We start from the raw sequence: 12,616 nt of genomic DNA on the forward strand, positions 1-12,616 counted from the left end.
CAGGTGACTTGAAGTCACGCTCTGAGACCCCCAATTTGGCCAACTTTCAAAATTGTCCAATATGCATGTGTGATACATCATTGGAAAGCTTAAAATCTCAATTTTCTGGGGGAAGAACATTTTTGAACAGGAGGGCATTTTAAAAAAAACAACACAATTTTTAAACAGTGAAACCCTATCTGGAGGTGAGAGCACGCGAGAGCAGAATTAAAGACGCCATGACTTTAACGTGATATTATCACGTACTTACTTTGTTTCGATCCAAAAACTCTATGTAGAATGTATCACTGAATGTCAAGACATAGCTGTGAATGGCCACAGCTGGATTTTGGGGAGATTTTATGTGTGAAACATGGTAATATAACAAGGGTCGCGAAATCGCAGACATCAAGGAGTGGTCGAGATGTTCTTTTTCATATATTTACCCTTTAAAACATTTATTTTCAAATTTTCTTCGTTTGGATCGTTTATTTATCATCTAACATATCGGAGAAAATGCGACAGTAACCAAAAAAATAATAAAATTAAGCAATAGTTATGAGGTAGATATACGTGACTTTTTTACAGACACCATTTTTTTCATTGTGATATAATTTGTTTAAAAGTTTAAAATACGCGAGTGAACAATTTTGTAATGTCGTTTTTTTTTTTAAACGAAATATTAGAACTCAATGATTCTAAGCTATAAATGACAGACATTTTGAATAATAAATATAATTAATTACCTCCGTTTTATGGCTGGGTTGAAACAAAAGTGTTTGCGCGACGTCTGTAAAGGGTTTCCAGGGTAAAACGGACAAATTAAAAATAGTTTGGGGGCTTAATGCACCATGAATCTGCTATGGCGGCATATAGACATATTGTTCTATCAAACACAACAGTTGTTTTGGCTTAATATACAGCAGTTTCTTTTAAAGAAGAGTGCAAGAGCAGAAACTGCTTTTTCAGTCTTGTCTGTGTTTTCCGCCATATATAAATATTGTTATGTCTGTAACTGTGCGGGCTCTTGAAGGGGCCATCAGACTGCAGAGTGGTGACGTAGCGGGAAACAAGCAAGGAGGGAGGGAGAACGGTGTGACAGCGCAGTTAGCGGTCGCATGTTGCAGATGCCGCTGTTATTTTGTTTATTATTTTCCATTGTTGCCACAATAAAGTGGGAAAGTCATCACCATCTCCTCTCCTTTTCTATTTCCCCATTCGGGGCTATTACAATTTTTTTTTTTACGTCGTCGGCCGGAGTTGCAGTAGGAGGGTAGGAAGGAGTAGGTAGAAAGTTCTCGGTCGTGTGCAGATGAGCGCAGTATTGCTCATGTCGCGTTCAAAAACTGCTCAGATTTCTAGCCATCAACGACCTTGCTGTCTGCGACAATGTGGACCCCAGCACGTCTATTGCACATTATTTGGTTAGACTCGTCATGTGTCAATACCTGTATACTCAAAAGTGTCCTATTTTATCCATATGTGATGACCGTCAATCCTCCCCCTGTAACACATTGTCAAGGACAGCAAAATGGCTGACGGCTAGAAATCCGAGCAGTTCTTGAACGCGACACGAGCAGCTCTCCTAAACGTCAACTCCAAACTAAACACCCGTCACTTCAAAACTACTCGATGGACTATTTTGTTCGCCTTTGTGAAAACAGAGAAACAGGCAACTTTTTTGATAAAAACTACGAAGGTAAATAAGAAAGGCCTCAAAGCCAGTTACCTTGTTGCTAAATCCAAAAAGTCCCACAGACAGAGACATTAATACTACCTGCCTGCAAAGCAATTGTCTGCGAGATGCTCAGCCCTGATGTGGTTAAAGACATTGCTCAAGTGCCCCTGTCTGATAATTCCGAGCTTTTTCAAGCCTAACTGCTATTAAAAAATAAAAACAGAGAAAGACTGAGAGCTGTTGAAGAATAAGGATATCAACTTTTCATCTAAACAGGCTCGTTTCACACTGAGTAAGTATACATACTGAGAAATTATTTTATAATTAAATATACTGGACAGAAAATAAATTTGGAACATTTTAGGTTTGTGGTGTGCCGCGAGATTTTTTCCAATGTAAAAACGTGCCGTGAGTCAAAAAAGGTTGAAAACACTGCCATAGACTTAATAATGTATTGCCGATAAATAGGGGGCCTGCATTGTTGGTGAGGCCGTCAAAGCTGACCGAGTGAAATCACAAAGAGCTTTTTTCGTTGAAAATTCTAAGACGAAAATTATAAGACGACCCCCTCTTTTTCAAGACTCAAGTTTGAAAAAAAGACTTTTGAACACCAAAATAATTTTTATACAGAAAATAATTACAGTACATCTGTAACATGATTATAACAATATATTTGAGAGAAAAAGCATGGTTTTTTTTGCCTCATTCAAATCTTAATATCTGAACATTTAAATATGTAAACCAAAGTGCAATCACATTCGTAAATGAATGGCTTCTGGTTTTTGAAATGTAAATAAACCAATCTGTCTTGATTAGACAACAAAATTGCAATAACCATCAAAGTGAAGTCTAACTAACTGTAGTCTTGAAACAAATCTGAATAAAGAAAAAATTGCAATAAAATAATGCAAACTGTTTAAACTTGAGAGTAGCTAAATCTGTCATGGCAGAACTTCGCTTCAATGATATCTGGCCCCATCTAGCGTTGTGAATGGGTATAAGGTCTAGACCACGAATATAAGACAACCCCCACTTTTTCAGTCTTATTTCAATGCAAAAACACTGTTTTATATACGGGGCAATACGGTATTTTACGTAAATATGCTAGTCTGTTAGTGAATGTAGCTAGCGGCCGCCTTATGTAAACAGAGCTTTTCCGTTAAAAATTCTTGTGAATAAATGCTTAAATCCCTGAATTCTTTATAGATATGGACATAAAATGGTCTCGATTCTCGGTTAAAGACAAAAAAAACATGCAGTTAACATTTATTTTACATAAATATGTCGAAGTACGATGCCAATGCAGTAGCGGCTAATTTCTCCTCTTGATTTTTTTCACAACATTTCAAAATGCATGCATGGTACGAAAAATATAACAATTACCTTGAATCCTCGAACAATCACTCCTGAGACAATCCTTCCCGTTTGTAGATTTTTCAACAGAAATCCGGCATTAGATCGCTGTGTGCATGTGCTTGTGAATAGCTTCTCTTGATGTGGGCGGCCTGCTACTTGAATGCGAGGCACAGTGCATAGGCAATAAATTCAGAAGTCTTTGCTATGAGAATACAAGTCGTTTTATCACATAGGGCTAATGTATCCAAATAAGCAGCTACTTACTTTACATAGCACGTTGCCGCCTCGAAAATCGAAAGTCGGAATCACGTAAGACGGGTACGTCGTAACCTGGGACTACCTGTATATATTTTTTCATCATTAATCAAATTTTTTGGGGTATACAAATTTACATATTGTAGCTGTGCAAGGGGAAACACAGAACAGTGTTGTTCTTTTTTAATTTGGGGGGGGGGGGGGTATACATTTCTTGCCATGTTTCTGAATTTGTGTTGGCACACTAGTGCGTTTCCACAAAGGCATTCCAGTTGTTATCAGTTGTTGTCAGGCTTTTTTTTTTGTTTTTTTTTTTTTTTTTGGACAGTGTGACTTCATTCTTTGGCAATGACAAAAGAGAAAGACACTTTGTGATCAGGTCAAGGAGCACATTACATTTCCCTGAATTACTGTAAAACTTAACTGGAAAATTAAGTTTTTCACATTTATAGTTTTTTTTTTTTTTTGTACCCTGAAACCAGACAACCAAATTAATATATTTTAATCTGCCTACAGTGCCCTCCATAATTATTGGATTTATAATAATTATGTGTTTTTTTTAGCTTCTAATAATTTTTTTCCCTTCTAAATAATATGGGACCTTAATGGAAAAAAAGAGAAAAATCCAACCTTCAATACAGGTGCATTTATTCAGTGGGGAAAAAATCCCACATAAAGAAATAATTATTTGACATCAAATAATGTGTGTCACAATTATTAGCACCCCTGGTGTTAATACTTTGTACAACCCCGTTTTGCCAACAAAACAGCACCTAATCTTCTCCTATAATGTTTCACAAGATGGGAAAAGACAGAAAGAGGGATCTTCAGCCATTCCTCTTTGCAGAATCTCTCTAAATCATCCAGAGACCTGCGTCCTCCCCTCTGTAGCTCACCCCACAGGTTTTCAATGGGGTTGAGGTCTGGGGACTGAGATGGCCATGGGAGGAGCCACCCCCATACTTCACTGTGGGTATGAGGTGCTGTCTACACGCCAACAAGCTGTTTGGGAGGCATGCACGGAGAAAACCTTTCCTCACTCACAATCATAAACGCGAACGTCTGGAGTTCGCCAAGCGGTATTGGGGCTTCAACCGGGACCGTGTGCTTTGGTCAGATGAGACCAAGATTGAGCTTTTTGGCAAAAAAACACTCTAAGTGGGTCTGGCGTGCCACGAAAGATGCGCATGCTGAAAAGCACCTCATACCCACTGTGAAGTATGGGGGTGGGTCAGTGATGCTGTGGGGCTGTTTCGCTTCCAAAAGCCCTGGGAACCTTGTTAGGGTGCATGGCATCATGAATGATTTGAAATACAAGGACATTTTAAATCAAAATCTGTTGCCCTCTGCCCGAAAGCTGAAGATGGGTGGTCACTGGGTCTTTCAGCAAGTCAAGTCAAACATAGGGCCAAATCCACACAGAAATGGTTCACCAGACACAAAATCAAGCTTCTCCCATCGCCATCTCAGTCCCCAGACCTCAACCCCATTGTAAACCTGTGGGGTGAGCTGAAGAGGAGAGTACAGAGGAGAGGACCCAGGTCTCTGGACAATTTAGACAGATTCTGCAAAGAGGAATGGCTGAAGATCCCTTTCTGTCTTTTTCCATCTTGTGAAACATTATAGGAGAAGATTAGGTGCTGTTTTGTTGGCAAAAGGGGGTTATACAAAGGATTAACACTAGGAGTGCTAATAATTGTGACACACATTATTTTATGCCAAATAATTCTTTATGTGGGATTTTTTCCCCCTACTGAATAAATGCACTTGTATTGAAGGTTGGATTTTTCTTTTTTTTCCATTAAGGTCCTATATTATTTGAATTTTAAAAAATTATTAGAAGCTAAAAAACACATAATTATTATAAATCCGATAATTATGGAGGGCACTGTACTTCATAAAATGTTGGTGTGGACCCAGGTGCATACCTGAACTCATAGAACAGATAAGGTTAAGATGAGTTTGGTCATTTGAAAAAACAAAACAAAAACAAAAAATATTAACAATCATATACAGTTTATACATAACTTTGTTCATTATTATAAATACATTTACTGTATATAATTATGGCGGAAAACACAGACAAGGCTGAAAAAAGCAGTTTCTGCTCTTGCACCCCTCTTTAAAATAAACTGTATTTTAAGCCCAAAAAACAGTTGAAAATAAGGTAAGTAATCGTATTTATTATTTGAAATGTCTGTCATTTTTAACCAATTAACTGATGTCTAATATTTAGTTAAACAAACAAACAAAAAAAAAAAGACTTTAAAAAATTATTCACTCGCATATTTTAAACTTTTAAACAAATTACGTCACAAAGAAAAAATTGGCGTCTGTAAAAAAGTCACGGATATCTACCTCATAACTTTCGCTTAATTGTATTTTTTTCGTTACTGTCACATTTTCCCCAATGTTTTGGGGGGGGGGGGGGGGTCCCCCCCCAAACCTTGAGGGCCACATAACTTTTCCCTTCTCTGATGAGGGGCAGTTGGTCAGTTTGTAACAGAAAAAGTTTGACAATTGCAGGAGTGCCAAAATATAAAAATTTATTGTTTTTCAGAAAGCCACAATCAAATAAAAGTAAATAAAATGAAAATTATAATATAATATAATATAATATAATATAATATAATATAATATAATATAATATAATATAATATAATATAATTAATTAGATAGATAATAACCAAATAACCCTCTCTGGGTTCTTCACAGAAAAAAGCCAGGAAATAAATAACACTATTGAGAGGAAAAAAAAAAAAAATCAAAATGCCGGGCCGGACCAAACGTGGAGGCGAGTCGCATCTGGCCCGCGGGCCGTAGTTTGGTGACACCTGTTTTAGATGATAATTAATTTATCCAAACAAAGAAAAATTGGGGGGGTGGGGGTGGAGCGTCTCAAAGGGTAAATATATGAAAATGAAAATCTTGACGACTCTTTGATGTCTGCAATTTCTGCATTGCGACCCTCGTTATATTACCATGTTTCACCCATAAAATCTCCCAAAAATCCAGCTGTGGCCATTCACAGCTATGTCTTGACACTCGCTGATACATACATATCTCGTTAAAATCATGGTGTCTTTAATTATGCCCTCGCATGCTCTCACCTCCAGTTAAGCTTTTGCTGTTTAATTAAAAATATATATATTTTTTTAATGCCCTCTGCCAGGGAAGTTCACTTTTGAACACCCAGACAAGTATCAATATAGGAGAAAAGAATCAGACTCAGCCAATTATTGCCTGCTTCGAAGACTTTATAAACAAGATATATATCAAGGGCACAAAATGATGTGATCCTGACAAGCGCTGCGACCACGCAGAAGTACAAGGAGATAATACAAGTCAAACCTCTATATACTGAAGAAATAGTACCTTCTACGAAAACAAAAGTGAACCTTATTAATGCCCAACTCTGGTGATTTTCGACAGAAAAACATCCTGAGTTATGACCTTGAGCACTGGTTCTACCTGGTACAAGAGGGAGTCAAATCAGATAAGGCAGTCAACAGAAACCCATTGTAAAATGTTTCAAAGGAATATATGTGCAGCGCAAGAACATGGATGGATACAGTCTCACAAATGAATATAGTTTCACGGCAGTTCTGTATTTTATAAGCATGAATAAAATATTCTTTCACACCCTCCTGTTCAAATTTTTTCTTCTCCCAGAAAATTGAGATTTTAAGCTTTCCAATGATGCATGTAGGATGATTTTGAAATTTGGCCAAATTGGGGGTCTCAGAGAGGAACATTTTTTTCTCCATAGTATTTAACTTATTGTATGCCATTGCTGGCAATATATGTCCAGTTAATTTAAAGCGGGAAAATTGGCTGTGTGTTTTCAGTGCTATTGACAGCGCTAGACGTCCAAGCCATTTTGACTGGGAGGGCCGAATGAATGTTCAGTGAGTTATATGAGTGCCAGGTAAGGTTTAAAAAAAAAAAAAAAAAATCATAATTAGAGCATGAAAGGGTTAATAAAGTTTCTGCGGAAGTCCAAATGTAATTATTAATTCAGATCAGAGGACTCAATCACGTTAACAATTTTCTTAAAGGCCAGTCTACGGTCAATACTCAGATAAGTATCAAAACTCACAGAAACCACCAGAAGTTATGAAGAACAAGATACAGATCAGAAACCTTAGGTTGTAATCTTATCCTGTGCAGAGTATTGGGAAAGCAGAGAGAGAAATGTTGCTTCAAGATGAAAGCTACACAGGCCAAGATCATGATCGTAAGATATCATGCTGCCAACATGCCATTTGCCCTTGAGTTTAAAAGGTGAGAAGGGCACTTTTAAAAGTACAATTAGATAAGCACTATGTCATCTTCAATTCTAAAGTCTTGATAGGCAACATGCCATTGTACCTGTTTTTTATCATAATCATGGATACAATCAGGCTTCACACGCAACAAAAGATGAAACCTGTTTAAAATGCATTCAGTTTTGCCGTTGATTGTATCATTTGAATTTAAAAGGGAGTAAGAAATGTTTTACCTTTGAATGGATCGTTTTTCATAACATTAGCTCTGTGGATGTTCACAGTTGATAATGAAGGCTATTCCTTTGTTTTGTTTGTGCCTGAAACAACATTTTACATTAACATCATTATTATAATCGTATTTTTTTCTTTTTATTTACTTAACATGTTCACCACCATTGACAGTGATAGACATTAACCCTTTTGTATGATTTTGCATGCCTTTAATTTTGCCATTATTTTTTCAAAGAAAAAAAAATTCACAATGGCGTGGTTGGGTACCTTTTTTCAGGACACCTTCATGTCGAAACTGTTGTTTTCTTCACTGACCAATTATAATCAACATTTTGGACCTAAAAAGAAAAAAAAAAGCCAAAATTTTAAAAATTGATGGCCCGTTGACAATACAACATGCTCAACGAACCATTTTGACGCTTGATAATATCTATTCAACTTGTTAGGATAAACATTCAACAGAAAGTTGTTCAGCTAGACTTACAGCAAACAAGGCAATTGTGTTTTTTGAGGCTTTTGAATTCCTTCACATTTGACAATTTGTAAAGCTGCAACACATATGTACACTTATGTTCAAAATGACACACATTTAAGCAATGAAACATTTGACACAAAACAACGTGTGTTCAAAAGTCCATCTAGTCTGAACAATATGTAAATTTAGTAGATTAAATTAGCCTAATTTGCCTCACAAAAATCAGCTATCTTAAATGCTACGAATGCTAAAGTATTTATTATTCTCATAGCAAATCGCTCACACACAACTCCACAAACTGTAGCTGTAAACTTTACTACAAATGCATACACAAACAGATATTACCTGAAACAACTTACAGCCTTACTCAAAATTTTATTTTATCCCAGACAATAGTAGGTGATTTAAATACAGTGACGCACCCAGGGGATGGAATGTGGAACAAGGATATGCAACAAAACCGAAAGTGAACCTGATATTTTTCAGTCCCGGAGAATCAGTTTAAGATCCTCTTCAATCATTTCAAGTCCAAGCAGTCCAAAAAAAAAGAGACATACACGTTCGGCCGGAAGTATTTGAAGACTTGAATATTTTATTTGTATGTGTTTTTCATTACATTTTCACTTACAGAAAAGCAAACAGCATTGATGAAACAAAGTTTAAGTTTGTGAATGCTTAAAATATGCTGCTACTAAAAAAAAAAAAAAAAAAAAAAAACGTTTAATAGCAATACATGCTAAATAAGTTCATTTTCACCATTTTTGCCCCAAAAGATGTTCAACACTCTTCTTTTCAGGAAAAAAAAAAACAAAACAAAAAAAAAAGTTCTTTAATGTAGTTGTCGTCACCCTCATGAATTAACAGTAGAAATCCACATTATCCTAACAGGAATATTCTATCCTACATTACAATAATAACCATAGATAACCTATTAGGAAATATGACAAGTACAGGTAATCCCTGGGTTATGAACAAGTAATGCTCCTATGCTGGCAACGTAACCTGTACCCACATATATCGGAATTAACCCTTTAAGTTAATTCCGCCTAAATCTCTAAATAACTATCCAAAAACATGTATTACACGTCAATGTACTGTCCTCGCCAAGACATTGGAGCTAAATCCTATCTAGACAGCAAGCTAAGCTGTAACCTTTCCCCGCTCTCTCTTTCTCACTTGGCTGCGTGGCTTCTTCGTGGGAGCAAATGCGCTCTTCCTCATGTGTGCGCGTGCCCTCTTCTTCGTGCGCGCAAAGACGTTCTTCTTAGTGTGTAGTGTACATGCGCTGTAACGGCCCTGGCCGTTTAATTGTTATTCTTTTTTACACTCTTTCAGTCAGCTGATCTCGCCTCACAGGCTTTTATTTCTATTTTACTGCTGTTTAATGGTACCGGAATGTCGAATAGGTTTGCTACAAACCGATACCAGTTTCGGCAGGGGGCGCCGATCCGGCCTGAATTGGTGGTATCGGTATCGACGAGTACCAACGTTTAGGGCACCGATACCATCTACTGGCATCACTTGAGCGCAAATGAACTGTCCTCCCCACGTGAGCTAACTTCCCAAATCCCGATGCATGACATCTGTATGTCTTTGTCTCGAAGTTACCAAACGAAAATAACACCTTCGTCTTCAATATTAAGGATGTTCACTACAACGCATATCCGCGATGTTACGCTGCTTTACTAATATGGCGTTCACAAACGATTAGCATGCGTAAGCTAATGCCTGCTGTTGTAGCGCCGATGGGATCAGAAAGGTTAAGACCGTGAGAGACTAAGTAAACTCATGGTTTCATGATGAACAATGAGTGGCAAATTAAGAGCACCGTACTTCAAACTCGTCCTGTTTATGAAAGTCGATTGTCATATGCTGGTGTTGTGCAGTAATGAGCAGAAGTGACTTCTGTGGCCAGAAAACACTCAAGCGGCGCAGCGCGCACACTAGATATCATCAGATACCAACCTAGATGTCTTATGCTAGATCCCATGCCATTAGCTGCGTGAGCCCAGAGCGACGCGTAGTCCATATACTACATTGATGAATTAGAAACCGCCATGACTGAATGGAAGTTAAGCAGGCCAAATCAATCCATACCAGTGAATATAAATAATGCTGCAAATACTGTTAATTCAACACATGTTACAGATGGACTCGGACTACAAATAGGATGTTTTGCTTATATGGCAAATATAGCTGCTAAGAGAGCTGCAGCAATCAACAGTGTGCCCCACTTTACAAACAGTAAAGATTGTTCTCAGCACTTATATACAAAATTCCTTCAGATCAGTAAGAAGTAAGCACATAAATATTATGCACTAAAATGCTTGTTTATATGATGGCACTGTTATTTTAGCTTGTTGGCAAATAAAAAAAATAAAAAATATTAATAATAATAACAGTTGTATTTTCTGTTTCAGAGCATTAAATGTATTGAATTGTATCGAAAATCGTACCGAACCGTGACGTAACTATCGTTGCATCCCTTATACGTACATATATATATATATATATATATATATATATATATATATATATATATAATATATGTATTGTTTTTGCAAACAGAGTGGTATCGGAATGGTATCGGTATCGGCCGATACTGCACAGCCAGGTATCTGTATCGGTATCGGGCCCAAAAAAATGGTATCGGTGCAACACTACTACCAACAGTAGGCCGGCTTTAGTGCAACGATCCAATTTCTCGATGGACGGAGAACGCTCAAACTCGCCCATGTCGAATGTGGCGGACATAATACTGTGGAAGCTGAAATATGAAACGGGAAGCGAACAAAGAATACTACGGCCAAACGAGCACGGGTATCACACACTGCGAGGTCAAAAATAAACAAAAAGCGAACACAAAATACCACGGCCAAAAGAGCACGGGTAACGATCAATGCGAGGGGTCCAATAATGACCCAAACGAAAAGAACACAAAAAACCACGGCCAAAAGAGCACGGGTACGTTCACTGCAAGAGGTCCCGTGTCAGACTCCCAATTTTATGTTATGTCCCAAGGACGGCTCACGAAGGGCGTAACATAAAACAAGCCACACAAGTTTACAAGTGGACACAAATTTATTTACACAATTTGTGGAGCATTTTGCTCAAGTGTAAGTTAGTGGGAAAAGCGCAGGAGGTGTGTTCGTGTCTCTCCATGGACGATTATATGGACTATGAGACTGTGAAAGCTGCGATATTGAAAGCCTATGAATTGGTCTCGGACAAAAGTTTCGGGAGTGTACAAAAAAGCCTACTTAAACATTTATTGAATTCGCTAATGAAAAGGCTGTACCGTTAGATCGGTGGTGTGTGGTGTTTCCACGTTTGAGCAGCTGCGCGAATTAGTCCTCCTTGAGGAATTCAAATCGTGTCCGTCCGAAAACTTAGTTATGTATTTAAATGAACAGAAGATACAATCCGTGTCGAAGGCTGCCGTAATGGCAGATGAATTAGTGCTGACTCATAGTGGTGTGTGGTCTGCTGATCGCCACGATCGAGTCTCGACTTTAACTCAACTTTAAAAAGTCAAAAAGTGCCGCCTAATGGTTCAGTGTGGCCTAGTTCGGTTTCTCATTTTAATGGGGAGTGTTTTTATTGTCACCTAAGGGGTCATAGGCAGTGTTGGGAGTAATGCCGTTATAAATAACGCCGTTACGTAACGGCGTTATTTTTTCAGTAACGGGGTAATCTAACTAATTCCTTTTTCCGCCGTTACAACGCCGTTACCGTTACTGACGGTCAAAAGCGGGGCATTACTTACTCTGAATAAATTGAAGAAACTACCAGCCGTGTCGAGTCGACTCTGCTCTGTTGATTTGTCATCCAAGACTTGGGGTGCGTTCATGTTCGAGAATAGCGTACGTATTTCTGACTCCAAGCTGTTTGTCCCTGCTCATTCAATTAGACAATGCTTTCCAAAGTTTGGTAACGTTTCTGCGTTTGCTACACCTGATGCTAGCCTCGTTCCCATCTCCCACTGTCAGCCAGCAATAATTCTGCTTCCATCTTGAGGACGGCAGACGCTTTGAAGATGACGTGAATTGTCGGGAAACCAGCCTACCTGAATGCAGCCCCTCGAGAGATGCGATGGAAGTGATGGTGATTGGCTAAGGGTTAGTCATATGTCGTGGTAAGCCAATCAGAGCCGGTGATTTCACAAGCAAACCGGAATAGCGCGTGCAGCAAACACACATGCAAAACAGATGCACAGGGTCGGGATGGCAGAGCATTCAGAAGAAAAATTGTCCTTTAAGATGTGGAGATATAGACACTATTTCAAGTTTGTCGAAATCAAAGGAAAGAACCTGCATGTAATGTGTAATTTAAGTCCCGGGGCAAAGCTTTTGTCGACATCTGTGGTAAACAATT

The 12,616-nt window shown here is 38.2% G+C and overlaps 1 long non-coding RNA gene across 1 annotated transcript; it reads right to left on the bottom strand.

Annotated features, from left to right (window-relative positions):
- Positions 1 to 7,444: 7,444 nt before the first annotated feature.
- Positions 7,445 to 12,309, bottom strand: LOC130905542 (uncharacterized). Its single transcript, XR_009061117.1, has 3 exons — positions 12,009 to 12,309; positions 8,035 to 8,105; positions 7,445 to 7,853 (listed from the first exon to the last, which is right to left on the bottom strand). It is a non-coding gene; the product is annotated as an uncharacterized LOC130905542 (long non-coding RNA).
- Between the last annotated feature and the right edge of the window lie 307 nt (positions 12,310 to 12,616).

The sequence above is a fragment of the Corythoichthys intestinalis genome, chromosome 17 (genome assembly GCF_030265065.1).
Source record: "Corythoichthys intestinalis isolate RoL2023-P3 chromosome 17, ASM3026506v1, whole genome shotgun sequence".
Classification (NCBI taxonomy): Eukaryota; Metazoa; Chordata; class Actinopteri; order Syngnathiformes; family Syngnathidae; genus Corythoichthys; species Corythoichthys intestinalis.